At 38.9% G+C, this 14451-nt stretch overlaps 1 protein-coding gene across 9 annotated transcripts in view; it reads right to left on the bottom strand.

The window, feature by feature from the left end:
• Nucleotides 1–14451, bottom strand: part of ARB2A (ARB2 cotranscriptional regulator A) — a 209396-nt gene that overhangs the window by 28180 nt on the left and 166765 nt on the right. The gene's annotated exons all lie outside the window — the stretch shown is intronic.

Genomic DNA, 14451 nt, shown 5'->3' with positions numbered 1-14451 from the left:
ACTTCTATGTCAGTTCACTACCCATTTCTATTCTGTTTCCTATTTTAAATTTGAGTCTCTTATCAGGTCATGAGGAGCTTATTAGGCTGAATTTAGAATACTGGGGTGGGGGGAGAAAGAGAGAACAGGAAAAAATAGGGTGTGCTTGACTAGAAAACCTGGTATCAATAACTGGCTGTATGAACAGAACTGGAATTTCCCTACACTGTCGTAAAAATGGAAATCTTACAGGCAAATGAATCTGTACGGTTAGATTTCTAGAAAAGCAGTTTGTTGTCAGCCCTACAAGGTCTTTCATTTGCAGTTTCTAATGTGACGCTAGGGGCTGGAGGAAAAGGCTTGGTTTATGGACCTTTTAGTTATGGATCATCTAATTCTATCTCAAAGCTCCATGGCAGCATGAACATTACCTTTGTACTTTCTTGCATATTGCCACAGTAATATCACTGCCTACAGAGCTTATCTGTTATAAACCATCGCATCTTTGACTGCAAGTCTCCAGTAATAAGAGCAGAATATTGAGAATAATCACATGAACTGGACTGTGTATTAGCTTCAGCAGAAATGCTTTTAAAAAAAAATCATATTATAAATTTGTTAGGGGACAGTCTATTGAATTCTCTACCCATTGAAATATATAGAGTTGCCCACTCCGAGGCAATTATGAAATCTGGAATATAATCACTGACTCAATGAGACCATGATGAAATGTGGAGGTCAATGGTCTCTGCTCCTGACTGGGCTAGTCCCCCTTACAACCCTATAACAGCAAAGGTGAAGTTGTCAGTGTTTGGTGACACCATCACCAGTGTCCTTGAGTGTACTTTTCTCATTAGGGAAAATGAAATAAAAGTGTCTCCCCAACCTGCTTGTGACACTAGAGACCCTTCAGCTGTGTTGCATATTGCAGGCCCTTTACCATACTTTGCCCCACAGATATCAATGGGAACTACTGAAATTTATGACAATAAATTGCTACCGGGGTATGCAGTTGGGATGAGGAAATCCCTGAATCCAGTGACCTATTGTAAGTACTGTAGGGCTTTTGCCTTACTTCCAAATGTGTTACCAAGTATAGTGAGATATTTCCTCTAATGAAAGTGAATGGCCTCTCTTTTGCCCTCACTCAATGGCTATAGATTTTTCCTCCACTCAAATGGTGTCCTTGAGAGCTTTGGTTCGTTTTCTGCCACACACACACAAAAAAGGAACTGTCACAGAATTAACTGGCTCCATTAATGTCTGTAGTGGAAGGTTACAGATTGGGTCAAAAACAGGTGGCACTGTGGTAAGGTGGCTACCTAGATGGCTCAACCTTTCCCTTTGCCACCATGGTGAAAGGAGAGGAACCTCCCCTCTCCCCACTAACAAAGATACTTCTCCTTGCCTTCGTTACTCAGGGGCAATGCTGAGTACTTTCTTTCTAAAAAAATGTTTAGGGGTACTCTCATTTTGACTCAAGAAAACCACCATTTTATAGTTCAAATTGGGAAAAATAAATTACAAAAGTACAAAAGTACAAAGATTCACAAAATGTTTAGGGGTATGCATACCCGTTTACCCCCAGAAAAAAAGCACTGGAGATGGGGAAGAGACAATGAGACTCACACCTGGTCTGCAGCAAAGCTCTTCTTGGTTCCATTCCTTAGCCATGGCAACAGCCTTCAGATAGTGCTGGAGGGGGGGGGACTAGTAAAAGTTTTTGACTGCCAGACAGCCTGGAAACTAGTAGTGTGTGTGTACACACACACACACACACACACACACACACACACACTACCTCTGTGCCAAGGCACTTGAGGCAGTTTTTACTTTTAAAGTACTAAAACAAATATATGATATAAAATGTGGCATGACAAAATCCTCTCAGGCTAAGTGAGAGATGATGGCACAAGCTTCCTGGACTGGGCTTTCATCTTTCCTCAGGGCACACAGAACTCCAGGAAGATAGGAGCTGCTCCAACATTTCTCTCAGGCCATAGAATGTTCTATCAGGAGCTGCTAGTGTGTGTGCAACCTGGTCTGGGCTCCCTTACTTCTGCCTTCCCTTAGGGCACACAGGTCTTTCTTAAGTAGCTCCAGGGAAGATGGGGAAGGAGCTGCTTATGTAAGATAGAAGAATAGGGTTTCTGAGCAGTTTCTGCAGGGTTGGGGAACCTCCTGCCCATAGGCCTAATTAAGCTCAGCACAGTTCCCAGTTTAGCCCAGGAGCATGTTTTATTCAAATCACAACCACTTTTCCCCATGCATGGTGTCATGTGGGGCAGGTAAAAAAAAATCTAAAGGAACAAGTGGAAACTTAAAGTGAGTTCCCGATTGTTCCCACTGGGAGATCCCTAATGCAGCTGATGGGGGTAGCTGTCAGTACTGATCAGCAGACTGGCACTGTCAGCAAGCCCCATTGAAGACACACTTTGGGCCCCAATAAACTCGCTGGTTTGCAGAGGAGAAATGACTGTTTGCAGATGTGGTTTGAATTTTAACCACACCTGCGGATGGACTTCAAAGGTGTTCACTGTAATTGCCAATCAGCAGTTATAGAAACTCCCTTTGAAGGTGTGCTCTCAGCACCAGTCAGCTGATGGGTCCTGATGCTACATCATCAAAGGGGCTTGCAGTAACCATCTATCAGGTGATTGGCAGTTATAGTGAACATCTGCAAAGTCACATAACTTCATAAGGATACAAGGTGGCCCCCATTCACCTGTCAAAGTTGGTCTATGGGGGTGGGGCGGGGTTAGGATCTGAAACATTGGCTGGATCCAGTTCATATACAATTTACTACAGATAAGGCACAGATAAGGCAATAAAATGTATGCTTCTCTTTTAGATGCTAAATTAACTAAAGCTGGGCTTATTACATTGCTGATAATGATGGTGCTAGGAGCTAGCACATTAGCACAAAGACTTTTAATCACTAGGCTATATTTATATAACTGAACAACCCACCACTTGAAGTGTAAATCTCATTTGTCACGCTCAAACCTGCATCTTCAACAGACATCCAACAATCTAGTCTACATATTTTGTGTGACACTTATGTAGAAGAAAATAATAGGACAAATTAAGTGTTGCCCTATGTATTCCATATGTCTAAAAGGTTTTGCTTTTGAAAGTTTTCTTATCCGCTAACACAGTTTATCTTTGTGCCTGTCCGATAACTTCATTGGACAGCTAATTATTCAAGCTACATAGAAAGACCATTTATCCTTTGGCATATTCCAAAAACATACTTCTTCTTCCTGCTACACTTTCTTTGAGAACATAGAAATGGCACTGTTCATAAGTAGATTGGTTGCAAACATACTCAGTTTCCATTCAGCATAAGATTGTAAAGTGATAGAAAGCTACATGAAAAGGATGCAGTTGATGTTCATATGACATTTGTTTCTCCCAGAGACTTCCCACTCCTAAACTATTCACACTGAACCAGGAAAAGTATCTAAAAAGATACTAACTTAATGTTATTGCTCCCAAAATCTATCAACGCTAAAAGGAGGAGAGGAAAAGCAAAATAATAGGAAAAGGTTCACAATACAGAAAATTACATGTTGGAATGACCAAGCAGAATATTCTCTTAATTTTCTATAAATCAGAATATTGATGTATTTTTAAATGCAATAAAATATAACTGATGGCCTTTTATTTTATCAGGACTACAGCATATGAATATCCTATTTAGATATAATTTCTGCATATGAAAATGCATACACCTTGTATACACAGAACCACAGAGGGCAAACTCAGTTGAGTCTATTTCAGAGGAAACCAATCAGAGTTTCTTACCATGTGCATGCAGCAAATTACACAAGTGTCATTTGTCACATGTGACTGTTCATTAAACTGTGACAAGCAATTTCCTACATGGAAGTACTATCTGTGCAGGAAGTTCTACTGCAGGAAGTGTACCCCAGTTTGTAACTATGGCCATGGAAGGGGAATGATTTAGTTGAGGCCATACAAATGAAATGCATAAAGATGGAGAAAAAGGTCTGCGAGTAACAGGCATAGGGACTGAGAGCATGATCACAATCAGATCTCCAGTTTTTGAGCTTGAAAATATTTGACCGTTTTTTCCTCCTTAATGAGTGCAAGAAGCCTGCTTGTTTTAGTGTAAAGCCAGGATTCTGAGAATTTGGCATATGTAAGTACATTTGCTGATAGACAAACAGAATGCATGTTATGAAGCATGACTTTGATCATTCAGAGTTCTCTCTCTGGATAAAGAGTTTATTCAGAATATTCAGTTCTCTGATCACCACTGTGCTTCTTTTTCATCCTGCTTTAGCATTTAAACTAAGCCAGAGGGCAGAAGTGGCAATATTTGCCAAAACTCATGCCTACTCTCTTTCTTGAACTGGGTCTTATGGAGTGTTTTGGTTGTCACCATTCACTCAGAAACCAAAAGATAATTTCTACACTATGCAGAGCCCCTCTTTCAGTCTGGTGAACTATAGTCATGAATTATTTCCTCAAATATGTTTCCAGCATGACAACACTACTTTATTTTATAAGATGTACTGGAGCTGAAAACACAGCAGGGTCAGCTGCAGTTGGCAGCTGTCCTGGGGTTAAAAAAAAAAGGAGAAAGAAGAAGTTGTGCATGCACCATCAGTAACACCAAGTGCCATGAAACAGTTGTCAAAGATGAAATATATGTTTTCACGGAAGGGACAGAATGGTCTTAATGGAGAAACCTTTTTAAAAAAGTCAGGTAGGGACATTTCTCTTCTTAGTAAGGATTTTAAAAAACACAGCAAGTAATATGTCCATGGTCAGATGCTTTACATACATGACTTAGAAATTAATGAATGCACAACTTATGGAATTTGTGTCATTCTAGCATGTAGGACACTTTCTTTTCCATCACTCAGTTTTTGCTACTACTGTTCTGTTAACCTAAATACATTGCTTTAAATGCTCTAATTCAAACTCACAGGTGCATAACACATGCAGATGCACAAATTATGCAAGCTGAAAACAGGAAATGTTTCACGTCATTGAAAAGTATGATATAAATGTGTTAAATATTTTTCTTAGGAGAAAACATATCTTGCAGGAAAAACTGCTAGAAATACAATTCAGATTAGTCTAATGGGCAAAATATTTGTATTCAATTTGATTTAGATGCTGGCTGAAGAGAAATAATTGGAATGAGAATGTTCTTTCTGTTGGCAAGATTTTCCAGTGCTCTTTCTCATCTTATGATGCCAAATTACATGTTTTCCTCTATGCAGTGGCGCAACACGGACAAGTTGCTAGGGTGCCAAAAGCCTCCAAATGTAAATTTTGAATACATTATCTGTGATAAAACATTTTATGTACTATATATTCTTTAGTAAAAGAGATATTGAACACATTATGAAGCTTTTTACCTTTTAAAAAATAACTGTTTAAATGGTTTGTTCAAGCAGGATTATTCTTCTCACACAGAGGTTTGTGTTGGAATACAGAATATGAAACAATCTCCTCAAGATATTTTGTGTTCAACATAAAATATTTAAAATGTCTCATTTCCAAGAGGGAGTTCATGACAGATGTGTTATTTTCTCCCTCTCCATTTTTAACAGCATTGTTGTGTCTAATTAGCCCCATTGATTTACCCATGACAGTATGAACTTTTTAAGAGGAAAGAAAAAGTAGATCATGGTGTTTGAAGCAGAGAACAATCTATGACAAGGTGAAGAAAGGCCCTGATTTTAGGTGTTTTACAACAAAGTCCTCAAGTAGCCCAGAGAGCTTTCACTTATTTATGCACCACCATATGATACAGGCTTTTGCCTGTAGCATTACAAATCATAGACAGGCTTGATACAAAATGTTCTCCAGGTGTTAACAGACCAACTGCGCCACTATTTCTTATTTATGTACTGTCTAGTAATAGAAGACAAATTGCTATAGATGTGGCAAATATGATTAAACAGGTATTCAGAAGTCAAAAGGGAGACATACTTGTAGGTTACATTATATGACACTTTCTGTAGGCTCAGAACTGTTATTTTGAAGACAAATGTGAAATAAAAATGTTCAACAATTCCTTCCAATCCCACAGTTGGAACTTCTAGTTTGTACTGAGAATTCAGCCCCACGGGCATTGAAACTAGAAAAACAAAACAAAAACATCCTTGTTTCCCTCTCGCACAATGACAATGTTAAATGAATATTAGCATGGAAAGAAATAACAAAATGGAATTTATATGGCAAAATATATTTTTTCGAAACTGTAAGAAGAAGCAAAGTTAGTGAGCTAACATGGCACTAGAAGCAGTGAATTCATCTGCATTAATAATGAGTAAAATTAAGAAGAGTAAAGTTTGTCTTAAAAGTTTCAATTAAAACATACACTATTTCTTTCACCTGATTGTAGCCCCATATGGCAAGGTCAGCCCTTTCAGTGAACAAACAGCTCAGTCGCCTCCAGTGTAGCTGTTATCTTCCTCAACAAGGGGAGACATTTGGCACAGCCTAAAGCTGGGGCATGAACCCTGGCTAAGCTTAAGACATTTATCTGACAGCATCAGCTGACACTCCACAAACACATTTGCTCTCCATGACCCCAGAGCATTTGTGATTAATCAAAAATGTATCTTGAATCTTGAGAACAAGCTACAAGCAGGCACACACAAAAAAAGAATATGCTCTCGATCTCGCTTATCGACTCAAGAGGTATATTGAATTTAGAAATAGCAAATAGAATAAAATGATCAATATGTTCTCACTTGTCCATGGAAGAGCAAACTTTATCCCTCAAGCAAAAAACATTGATCATGTAAATGTTTGAGATGTTTTTTAGTTTTTAAAAAAGCAAAAACATATTTGTGGGCAAGGAGAGAAGCATTAGAGAGGTACATTTATTATATAACAGCACAGAAAAGTGTAGAAATAATATTGGAATATATGAATGTGCTCGTGAGCTATAGCCAAGTTCTTTATACAACTTTGAACTGCTATAGCATGGGGGTTTGTAGCCTGTTGCCAAAAGATCTTAATAAAACATTATAAAGTGGATTTTAAAACTTAATGAAGTCACATAATCTGTTTCAGAAAAAGCTCCCTGTCTTAATTTAAATGAGACGCAGTTACAATATATCCCCCATGCACTGTTTACAATTTATAATTTATGCCTCTATTCAAAATACACTACTTTCTTCAGTCATCTGCTAAGTGATATGATTAGCATTTGAATATCATAAAATTTTACTTTTCAATTGTCAGAATAGAAGCTTTTAAGCTTTTAATGTTTTCATTCACTTTTTAAAGAACAGTACTTTACTGAAGTCTAATTAATAATGAGAAAAATAATATCATGAGAACCACCTATGCTCATTGCAAAATGGGTATAACTTTATCTCCACAACAGTACTTAATTCTTTTACATTCTTTTCTGATTACCTACTGCTTAGGGTACAAGCCTTTGTTTCCACATAGTCCTCTTATTCTAGCAGAGAACTACTGTATGTCCTTTGGTCTCTGTTGACACGACAAACAAACTTTCATAGCATGTGCTCTACATAAAATGGTGGTACTAATTAGAAGATATAAACTCATGCTGAGACATAATATGAATTGGTTTTATGCATCTACTAAGCTCACAGCAGTATTAGATTTATGGTGCCAACATCTTCAAGTAATATTCAACTTTCCCCCGCTCAAATTTCAAAACTATCTAGAAATAAGGGAACATTGATTTTATTTCTTAATGTAACAGCCGAACTTCACTAATCCACACTTCAGTAATCTGAATATTTAAAACATATCTCCAAGAGACTAATTTCTACAGCTTTTCTGCAAATATTTAGCACCGTAAAGCTATAGTGGAGGTGACCTATATAACTGAACATATTTAACTAAATGCAAGAATGAGCAGCTGTCAAAGGGCATGGTAAGAAGTCAGTGAATCTGCATGGTGCTTGGATCCAGAAAACCACATCCTCTTGCTACCTGTATATAGCACCATTCTTCCCTTCCCTAGCAGTTTAGCTATACAGCAATCACTTGATTTGAATTTAGTATCATGATACTGGGCTTAATATTGGTGACTCATTTGTATTTTGATTAGTTTTTATGATGTGAAGCAGCCTTACGAGGGTTTTAAAAATTTGAAATAAATAGGAGAGAACCCTGTTTTGCCACCTGAGGCAAGACAGGAAGTTGTCCCCACTGAAGCCTCGCTAACTGGGGTCACGTGGTTGCTTCTGGTAAGATCTTATGAGATCTTGCAGAATTCTCAGAAGATTTGGCTGGAAGCTGCAGCTACATGACCCTGGTGGCGGCAGGGGCAGGGAGGTTCCCATGGGGGCACGCCCTGCAGAGTTCCATTGCCCAAGGCAGCTGCTTAAGTCATATGATATAGCATCCACATTAGGTTGTCTTTATTTTTATTATTATGATGTATATGTGTTTTTACATTGTAACTTTATGTTGTGAACTGCCCTGAGATCTACGGGTATCAGGCAGTCTACAATTATTTTTATTATTCTAAACATATTGTCTCAGAAGTAAATAAACTACACTGATTTTACTGGAAGACTACAGAAGCCACATATTTGCAAAGGAATCCCAACATTTACCCAAACAAATAGTTTCAGGAATGTGGCATTAGGACTTGGGCATGCACTGCCACAGTATTTAACCACTGAAGATAAGCCGTAGTTCTCCCCATAAGATTTTCACCTTCTCAGGGAACTGCTTTTAGCTACCATGAAGAGATCACTCTGGGATAATACACAGACATAAGCCACCAGCATCCTGATCTGGGTTCTACAGTATTAGAAGCTGCAATGTTCCATATTACCTTTACGTGACAAATGGCAATTGTTAAGAGCAGCAGGGGACATTTATACTGCACTTTCCCCTTTTATGCAAATAGCTATTCTGAAGGCTCCAGATCAAGAGTTCCACCTTATTGCAGACCTGAAAAATTGTAGCAGATTTTGAGGTCTTTGGGGGCCAGTAGCTTATGTTTGCCCCACAAAAATTACAGCTACAAAATACATAAATTGAGCAATATGACTAGCCCAACTTCTGTTGTAACAAGCATGTTATCACTTGTTAAAGAGTTCTGTGTAATTCACTGTCTTCATCCTTGATTACCAATAGAGCCTTGGCCGATATAGATATCTTACATATTTTGTTTCTGTACGTTAGTGTCACTTACAACATCTCCATGGTGTATATACAGGTTGCATGATGGTAGCTTCCTACGTGCTTATCTTACAGAAACTAACATGAATTGAAGCACTAGACATCCCAGCTGTATGTTTTGGCATCCATGGTGAAAATGAGCAGAAAATCTAGCTGTTCCATATCAAGAAGTATTTTTACTAGTGCTAATGTGCCTTAAATACCTTGTTCCACAGATGAGTGGCCTGGCACCTGCTGCATGAGAAATAGCCAATTACTGCTCAGTGCCTCTAATTTTCTGATTCAATTAGCATGCTTCAGAGCTTTCCAGTTTAATTGCAAACTACTTCAGTTAGCTCTCTGATTAATCATTGCCCATCTGCAAACCATCGGAAAACTTAGTGGAACAAATTTGTGTACTTTGGAATGCTGGGAGCTTAGCAAATCAAACTTGTTTTGGTATATAAAGCTTTAATTTTGTTTGCCCTTTTCAGCTGCACTTGTAAGAAGCTCTGTACTGATTAAACAGGAAGTCCAGACAATAATATGCTACATTATGCACGTAATTACTGTAAATACAGCCGAGACTGGAGAAGCATCATTTAAGGTTAGGCACTACCATGTATGGAGTACGGGGTCAAGACAACACATTTGGAATCAATTTCTTCCCATTACAGAAGAAAATAAATATCACAAAAACAATCATGTGATGCCATTCCAATATCTATACTTTGAGGAATATTATTTTAAGCACACTCATAAGTAAATCTGACTGTTATTAGTAGGTCTTACATCCTGAACCAACATGTTTATTCAGAAACCTTAGGAATTCCAGTGGAAGCTATTTGGCTATGTATGCTTAGGTTGCAGCTTCTGATTCAGCAGAGAAACCTATTCCTAGCTAATTACATCACCTTGTATGTGTTTTAAAAGAAAGACTGGATGGTTTTCTAATCTTGCAAACCATTTACCATGAACAATAATTTCAACATCTGTTGCCTTTCATAATCTGAAGCTATATAACAGTATTGTCAACATAAGCATGCCTTAGAAGTGTAAAGAGGTGAAATTATTAATATGATGAATCTTTTTATTCACTTTTTAATTTTTGACATTTCTGTTGTGTTTTTAAAGTTTCCCCCGCAGAAATCCTTTGAAGATGAAAATATGTTTCCTTGGGAAAAAAATCACATAAAAAAGCAAAAAATACTTAATTCAACTGTATAATGCAACAATAAAACTTTATAACCTGATGTAAGTGTTTTATTTTAAGCTTAAAGCTGCTATGATTGTGTTTATATGTCAATGATCATGATCACAAATTACTTCAAACAGGAATGTTTAGCCACCTATGAAGTTGCAAAGATAACCCACAACACCAAGCCATATTTTCCCCACATAGTTTTATCCATGTTCATTTTCCCCTTTTCCATCACTGTATTTACTTAATTCCTGATATAGACTGCAATCCTATAAAACACCCTGTGATCTTTGATTGGTATATAAATTTAATTTTTAAAATCCCAATTCATTAAAATTAGTATGAATTTCATCATTTATTTAAGCTGAATGTGGGTTTTATCACATATTTTGGTATGGTTTGAGTAGGGAGATGACAGCAGCTAAGGGGTTGGAACTGAGATGCCCACCTGAAAATTGAAGTGATTAAGAGGGGAGTGTGTGTGTTCAAACATTCAAAGTGAGAATGTTTGATTGTCAAGAAACACAGTTGACTTCCGGGGGAGGGATCATGGCAGACTGAAGGTCTCTCATTGGCTCCTCACCAACAGAGACAGCACAGTGGCGTTTGATGCCAGATCAAGATGTCTCTCTATCCATGGCTTCATTCTACTCCTCCAGCACCACAACTTCACCATTTGACTGTTTCATTCATCCAAAAACCAGTGTGAAGGACTTTCCCATTTCACCACCTGTTCCCTCCCTGTTTGATTCTGCTTTCCATTTCATTCATCTCTGGTTTACTTTCATTATCGATTAGATCAAACTTTGTTCTAATCCATTTTATTTGCTCATCAAACATTTGCTGAAGGTGGCCAACAGTGGAATGTCCAAAGATATACTTGTTATATTGAATGGTTTTGATCTTATTAACAATTCAGTCTCATTACATTGCCCGTCTCCACCTTAAGATCTTCACAGCATTATCTCTTATTAGAGTAAACTCTTTTCCCACAGAGGAAGCATCAAGAGAAGATTTACTTTCAATTTATAGGCAACACTTTTGTTGAGAAAAAAACAAAATTTATTGATTCAAACAATTAAAGTAGACGTTTTCTTCTGCCTTCAGCCCTTTAACAATCAACCTCCCTTCCCTTATTGCAGCCAGAAAGCAGCTCACACACCGAATGTAAATTTCCACCAGCAGACAGACAAATCTCATTTTCGATATATGAATTATAAACATCTCAGGAATAATTAAGAAAGGGAGGCTTTTGCAGATCCAGTGCTCATCAGGGCCCTTATGTGGTTCCCAGGAGCTGACAGTTTCTTGGTGTCTTGACACAGAAAATGTCTTTTTCAGAGCATCAGAGGTTAATCACCTGTTCACTCTGTTTTCCAGACTGAATTTGATAGCCAAAATTTATGTCTGGCTGTCATCAATCACCACACAGTTATATCCATTGGCAGCCTGCTAACAAAAGACATTCATTCCCCCATGTTCCTCCCCCTTCTAACCCTAGAAAGTCTTAAGTGTGCTACTGGTTTCCTGCTTGGCAGGGGGTTGGACTCGATGGCCCTTGTGGTCTCTTCCAACTCTATGATTCTATGATTCTATGGTTTGATTAACACTTGGGTATGAAAGGTGATATTCTCAGACTGGAAGGGCAATGGCACCACAGGCTCTTCTTCTGGAGGGCCATCTGGACCTGGACCTGTATGCAACTCCCCTTCTGGCTCCAAATTCTCAACTACATCCCCTGAAGAAGGGGAAGACATTGCGCCAAAAAGTCGTGACAAAAGTCTTGTTCAATCTTGAGTATCCGTGTGTTAGAGAACTGTTAAGCCACGTTATATCCAAAAGAGCTTGCAGAAACAGCTTGCAGAGACCCAAGTTTGGGAAATCCTGATATAGAATGTCCTTTGGAAGCAGGGGAGAATGGCAGAGTACAATGGGGAAAGCTGGCACAAATGGACATTAGCAGGGTGAATCAAACAGACTGGCTGTTAATTGGCTGTGTAAGTGTCTGGAGGCGGTTGGTGGATGGATGACGGCTAATGGATTGAGGCTGAATCCTGACAAGACAGAAGTACTGTTTTGGGGGAACAGGGGGCGGGCTGGTATGGGGGACTCCCTGGTCTTGAATGGGGTAACTGTGCCCCTGAAGGACCAGATGCACAGCCTGGGAGTCATTTTGGACTCACAGCTCTCCATGGAGATGCAGGTCATTTCTGTGTCCAGGGCAGCTGTCTACCAGCTCCATCTGGTATGCAGGCTAAGTCCCTACCTGCCCGTGGACTGTCTTGCCAGAGTAGTGCATGCTCTAGTTATCTCTTGCTTGGACTACTGCAATGTGCTCTACATGGGGCTTTGAAGGTGACCTGGAAACTACAACTAATCCAGAATGTGGCAGCTAGACTGGTGACTGGGAGTGGCCGCTGAGACCATATAACACCAGTCCTAAAGGATCTTCACTGGCTCCCAGTATGTTTCTGAGCACAATTCAAAAAAAAAAAGCCCTAAACAGCCTCGGTCCAGTATATCTGAAGGAGCATCTCCACCCCCATCATTCAGCACGGAAACTGAGGTCCAGCACCGAGGGCCTTCTGGCGGTTCACTCACTGCGAGAAGTGAGGTTACAGGGAACCTGGCAGAGGGCCATCTCGGTAGTGGCTGCCGCCCTGTGGAATGCCCTCCCATCAGATATCAAATAAATAAACAACTGACTTTTAGAAGACATCTGAAGGTAGCCTGTTTAGGGAAGTTTTTAATGTCTGATGTTTTATCGTGTTTTTAATATTCTGTTGGGAGCTGCCCAGAGTGGCTGGGGCAACCCAGCCAGATGGGCAGGGTATAAATAATAAATAATAAATTATTATTATTATTATTATTATTATTATTATTATTATTATTATTATTATTAGGTTTAGTGGGGAAATGTAAGGAAGGTGTAGCTATTTAAATCAAAATGACATCTGAAGGAGGGCTGCTCAGTTTTTCTCTAATCCCTATATGTCATTTTTTATTCATAATATTTATATCCTGCCCTTCCTCTCAAAGGGAGCATACATATCACTATATAAGACAATTGTACATGTGTGCATTTCACTTTGTAGACATGGAGTGTTTGCAAGGCAACTGTTGTTCCAGTCTTTTTGAGAGATGTAAGCAGCACTTTATGAAATAAAGCCAGGTTTCATTTGGCCTGTACTTTCCATTGCTCAACTAATTAATGTCTATAGCCCTAAGGGGGAAAGTTATTTTTCCACTAACTAGGAGTCAGGTGTTGCTTCTGGCATGAGAAAAATGGGGAAACTAACTTTGCCATTTCCTTAGATTGCAGAGGTTGTATACTGCAACTGGTGATCTCTCTGCCAGTTAATGAATTGTTGTATGTATATATAGCATACATACTGTGTGTATGTAACTGAGAAAACTGTTGTTTAGAAATGCTCCAAAACCCTCTACTGTAGTTAAATAAAGCAGTTTATGTTGGATTTCAAAGTTTGCCTTGCATCTAATGCCATCTCGTTGTAGGAAGGGAAAGGATCTTTTTTCCTCATAAAAAGATTGGAGAGGTGCCCAGTAAGCAAAGTAGACTGGAATAAAAAGGAAGCTATACATTTTAATAAATATTGTCACAAGTGACAGCTGGTTTCTAGAGCTGAAACTAACTCCATCAGAGGAAAGCCAGCCTGCAGCTGGTAAGAGAGGAATACACAGCACAGCAGAGACAAAGTGCATATCTGGGGGTGGGCAGGTTTTGTCCCACATATGAGATTCTGAACATTTCATATTAATGATCCCACAGCTACTTCAAGGCGCTTCTCCCACATCTTGCCTGAATGCTAAGGTCATTGACTGACACTCTTCTCCAAATGCCACCTCCATGAGAAGTTAGTCTTGCATCATTGTCCCAGCTATGGAATACCCTTCCCAAAGAAATATGTCTGGCACAAACTTTGCTGTCAGTCCAAGGTTGAAATAGATATGCATCCAGACTAGGGCTGGACGATATATTGATATTTGATCCAAAACCAGGGACTCAGCTACATTCATCTATTATATTGTTAAGAACTGCGTTATAAACACGTGACACCAGATGGCTCTGTAGAGCTGTGATCCTTCACCAATGGGATTTTTGCATT

This window comes from Podarcis liolepis (assembly GCF_965112155.1).
Source record: "Podarcis liolepis genome assembly, chromosome: 11".
In the NCBI taxonomy this organism is placed as follows: Eukaryota; Metazoa; Chordata; class Lepidosauria; order Squamata; family Lacertidae; genus Podarcis; species Podarcis liolepis.
Note: the sequence above shows the minus strand (reverse complement) of the source record. Positions and strands in the feature narration are given on the sequence as shown.